Source organism: Vombatus ursinus, unplaced genomic scaffold, assembly GCF_900497805.2.
Source record: "Vombatus ursinus unplaced genomic scaffold, bare-nosed wombat genome assembly UNPS02014832.1, whole genome shotgun sequence".
Taxonomy (NCBI): Eukaryota; Metazoa; Chordata; class Mammalia; order Diprotodontia; family Vombatidae; genus Vombatus; species Vombatus ursinus.
In genome coordinates, this window is record NW_020954610.1 from 27,243,669 (window position 1) to 27,249,024 (window position 5,356).

General features: G+C 38.9%; 1 pseudogene; it reads right to left on the minus strand.

Annotated features, from left to right (window-relative positions):
* Positions 1-899: 899 nt before the first annotated feature.
* On the minus strand, positions 900-1,864 carry LOC114025939 (annotated as a pseudogene).
* Positions 1,865-5,356: the final 3,492 nt, after the last annotated feature.

The window sequence follows — 5,356 nt, forward strand, 5'->3', positions numbered from 1 at the left end:
GAAAAATCACTTAAAGTCCCTGTATGTTAGTTTTTCCTTCTGGATATTGACAGGTTTCAATTGAGTAGTCTCTAAAATCCATTCCAACTCTAAAATTCTCTGATTCTCTGAAAAAAAAAATTCTCTTCTCTTCTCTTTTCCCACTTTACCCAGTTCTATATGGCTTGGAAATTTTTCACTGAGCTTAGTCATCCATACTTCTTTCCTCCTTACTTCTTTCCACTGTGACACGAATTTTTAGAGTGATAAGCCACTGCCAACAATCAATATATCACAAGCATCTCTTATTATGCTATATCATATTGTGCTATGCGCTATGCAGAATATGAAGAAATATTAGGCCAGATCCTGTCCTCATATAGTATATGATCAAGTAGGAGAGACTGAAATGAGACGCATGAAGCAACATATAAGCACTAAACTATATGTTACTGACAAGAAATACAATAGTGATTTGGAGAAGAGGAAGCTCAAAATAGACTAGAGCAGTAAGATGAGGGGTGGGACTTGAAGAGACCCTTAAGGAATAGGTAGGATTTTAGTGGCTGAAGTGGAGGAGGGAGAAGAGCTGATGCAAAAAATAACATTGAAAGGAGTTCAAGAATTGCATATCATCAAATTTATTACTATCAATTATCTATGTTTTCATTTTTATTATAGTAATTATAAAGAGAAAAGGACTTCAGCTGCCATCTTTATATATTTTTTTAAAATTTATCTATTTTTAGTTTTTAACATTCATTTCCACAAGATTTTGAGTACCAAATTTTCTCCCTATCTCTCCCCTCCCCCTAACCCATGATGGCCTGAATTCTGATTACCCCTTCCCCCAATCTGCTTTCTTTTCTATCATCTATCATCTTATCCCTTTCCCCTTCTATTTTCTTTCTTTTTTTTTTGATGTTCAATAAGTTTATTGTCTTAATCTGAAAATCTTCATAGAAAATTACAGATTTTGATGTTTTAACTGTCAGCTGCCCATTCCTGGGCTCTGAGGAAACTCGCCTTCTTCTGAGCAACCTGGTCTTTCTTCTGGGCAAGGGACGTTTTGGGGCGGTTCCATCTTTTCTTTTTAACTTCCCCCTTGGGCTTCTTTTCATACACTGGATTCTCCTGAATATCAGCAGGGGCTTTCTTGTACATCTCCTCCATGTTGGGGGTTATGTTGTTCTTTATGTACTGTGAGAATTGCTTTTTATAAGCATCTTCATCTTCTTCCACGAGATAACACATATAATCTGCAACATTTTGGCCCATGATGTGTTTACAATATACTTCAGCATTGAATTCCTTGCTTTCTGAATCATACCCAGGGAAGCATTTGGTACTCTGAGGAATAGACAGACCACCATCCACAGCTCCTTTAAGGTCCCCAAAGACTTTGTTTCCAGTGGTAGTTTTGGCAAGACCAATGTCCAGGTAGCATGTGAAAGCACCAGGCTGACCATCAATGCTTTCCACATCGTACTCATCTCCAGTCACTTCCACTTGACCTTCATAGATCTTGTCCATTCCAAATCTGTTAAGAAGCCTGAGGGCCAGCAGCAGGCCTGTACAGTAAGCCACAGCATAATCTGTCAGGCCAACCTTCACACCATACTTTGGTAACTCATGGGCATAAGCCGCACAGACAATCATATCCTCTTCTATACAGGCATAAGCAATCTGGCAGATGATATTTCTGTTGGTGACTCGGGCTATCATCCTGTATTTTGGTGTGTTATACTTGTTTTTATCTTGGATTACTAAATGTTTCCATGCATAATAATCCGTTTTTCCCTCTCACCTTCTCTGGAATTTCACTTGGTACCTCTTGAAGTAGGCCTTATTCTTAACAACTTTAACAAACCCCATCGTGCAGAATGAGACCTTTGCCCTCAGCACAGAACAGCAGGCCTCACAGCGTTAGGGGGAAAAAAGCTCCCCTTCTATTTTCTAAGATAGATTTCTATACCTCATAACTGTATATGTATTACATATATGTATTATATATATATAATTATATATTATATATACATATATAATACATAATATGTATTATTTCCCAGTTCCATGCAAAAACAATTTCCAACATTCATTTTTAAAACTTTGAGCTCCAAATTCTCTCCTTTCCTCCCTTCCAACCCATCCTCATTGAGACGGCAAGCAATTCAATATAGGTTATACATGTGTAGTCATGCAAAACACTTCCATAATAGTCATGTTGTGAAAAACTAAATATATTTCCCTCCATCCTATCCTACCCTCTGTTTATTTTATTGTCTCATTTGACCCTGTCCCTCCTCAAAAGTGTTTGCTTCTAATTACCCCTTCCCCAATATGCCCTCCCTTCTATTTTCCCCCTCTTATCTCCTTACCTCCTACTTTCCTATAGGGTAAGATAGATTTCCATACCCAATTAAGTGTGTATGTTGTTCCCTCCTTAAGCCAAATCTGATGAGAGTAAGGTTCATTCATTCCCTCTCACCTTCCTTCTTTTCCCCTTCACTGTAAAAGCTTTTTCTTGCCTCTTTTATGTGAGATAATTTACCTTATTTTACCTCTCCCTTTCTCCTTCTCCCAGTATATTCCTCCCTCACCCCTTAATTTTATTTTTTTAGTTATCAATCCTTCATATTTAACTCACCCTGTCTACATATATTCCTTCCAAATATCCTAATAATGAGAAATATTTCATGAGTTACAAATATCATTTTTCCATGTAGGAATGTAAAGAGTTCAACTTTAATAAGTCCCTTATGATTTCTCTGTCCTGTTTACCTTTTCATATTTCTCTTGAATCTTGTATTTGAAAGTCAATTTTTCTAATTAGCTCTGGCTTCTCAAGAATGTATTGAATTCCTCTACATCTTTGAATATCATTTTTCCCCTCATTGATTACACTCAGTTTTGCTGGGTAGGTGATTCTTGGTTTTAATCCTAGCTCCTTTGACCTCCAGAATATCATACTGCAAGTCCTCTGATCCCTTAACGTAGAAGCTGCTAAATCTTGTGTTATCCTGATTGTGGTTCCATGATACTAGAGTTGTTTCTTTCTGGCTGCTTGAAATATTTTCTCCATGATGTGGGAACTCTGGAATTTTTCTATGATAATCATGGTGGTTTAAATTTTAGGATCTCTTTCAGTAGGTGATAGTGAATTTTCTTCAACTACTATTTTACCCTCTGGTTCTAGAATATCAGGGCAATTTTCCTTGATAATGTCTTAAGTCTTTTTTAGTCTTTAGTCTTTTTGTTTTATAATGTCTTGATTTCTCAGAGTCATTAGCTTCCATTTGCTTCATTCTATTTTTCAAGGAACTTTTTTCTTCAGTGAGCTTTTGGACCTCCTTTTCCATTTGGCTGATTCTACTTTCTAAGGCCTTCTCCTCATTGGTTTTTGGACCTCTTTTGCCATTTGTCTATTTTTTAAGGTGTTATTTTCTTGGGTTTCCTTTAACAAGCTGTTGACTCATTTTTCATGATTTTCTTGCATTACTCTCATTTCTCTTCCCAATTTTTCTTCTACTTCTCTTACTAGATTTTCAAAATCCTTTTTGAGCTTGTCCATGACCTGAAACCAGTTTGTATATTTTAGAGGCTTTGGATGTAGGAGCTTTGACTTTGTTGTCTTCTTCTGATTGTATGTTGTATGTTTGATTATTCCTTGCCACCAAAGTAAGATTCTGTAGTCTGAGGTTTTTGTTTTTGTTTTTGTTTTTGTTTTGTTTTGTTTTTCCCACTGTTTACTCATTTTCCCAGCCAATTACATTACTTTTAAACTCTTTGTTAAGGTAGGGCTCAGCTTCCAGTGTAGAGGTCATATAGCCCCAAGCTTCAGGAGGTTTTATGTTGCTGTTTTCAGAGATACTTCTAGTGACTTGTAAGTTTTCAGTTTTTCCAAGGTGATATGATCTAAGGAGAGGTGTTTACTCCTCTCTTGGCCTGCACTCTGGTCAGTGAGCAACCACAAGCACTCTTTCCTGCCCTGGAACTATGAGGAGGGTCCTCGCTCTACTGTGGCTGCAAAAGCTCTGCTTTGCTTGTTCTCCTCCTCGCCCCAGGACTGCTACCCAGATCCAAGTATGGGCAAAACAACAGAATTCTTTCTCAGTGCCAGCAAAGGGATCCCTGTAATCCCCTAATGACCAGTTGTTTGATCCCCTTACTGTCTGTGGGCTGAGAGCTCTGAAAGCAGCTGCTGCCACTGCCACTTCCCTGAGGCTGTACTAGGGTCAGGGCTTGGCTGTGTTCCTTTCCCAGGTCTGACAGACCTTTCACACTGATCTGCTAAGTTTTCTTTGGTGTTTGTGGGTTGAAAAGTCTGGAAACTGCCCACAGCTGGCAGTGATTCAGTTCCCTGAGGCCTGCTCCATGTTCCCTAGGGCCCAGTCTATGCTGACACAGCCCATGCTGAACTGAACTCCTCTCTCTCCCCGGCGCAACAGACCTTTCCCGTCAACCATCTAGGTTGTCTTGGGCTGGAAATTTGTTTCATACTGTCTTTTTGTGTATTTTGCTGCTCTATAATTTGTTTATAGTCATTTTTTACAGATATTTGGAGGAGTTTGGGGGACAGTTTAAGCGAGTTCCTGCTTTTATTCCACCATCTTGGCTCTGCCCCCATCTTTATATGTTAAATGATCATATTTCATTTAATTGAATTCAATAAGTATTTATTAAGCAACTATAGTACTAGATCAGGGGTGGGGAACCTGTGGCCTTGAGGCCACATGTGACCTTCTAGGTCCTTGGGTGTGGCCTTTGGCTGAGTCCAAGTTTTACAGAACAAGTCCTTTTATTAAGGGGATTTGTTCTGTGAAGTTTGGATTCAGTCAATGGGCCACACATGAGGACCTAGAGGGCCACATGTGGCCTTGAGGCTGCAAGTTCCCTCCCCTTGTTAGATACTAGGGAATACAAGAACAAAAAAAAATGCTCCTGCCCTCAAGGAGTATATATTCTACTGAGGGGGACAAAGAGGGACACATGTAAGTATAGCACAAGAAAATTGGAGTGGGAAAGAGACTAACATCCAAGGAATGTGTGTGGGATGGGGAAGGTTTAGGGAAGAGCCCAAACTGGGCTTTGAAGGAAGACAAGGATTCTAAGAGGTGTGGATGAAGAGAAAGTATAGGGTAGGCAAGGAAAAAAAAAGCTTCTACAAATGCTCAGAGGAAAGCAATTGGAGTGTTAAGATTGGAGAATGACTAGTAGTCTAGAGTGATTGGAATAGAGTTTATGAAGGAAATAGTATGACCTAAGGTCAGGAAGATAACTGGGAACCTGATTATGGAGGGCTTTAAAAGCTACATTATGAAGTTTGAAATAATCTTAAATGAAATGAACAGCAGCTGAAGGTTGTTGTTTTAAGCTC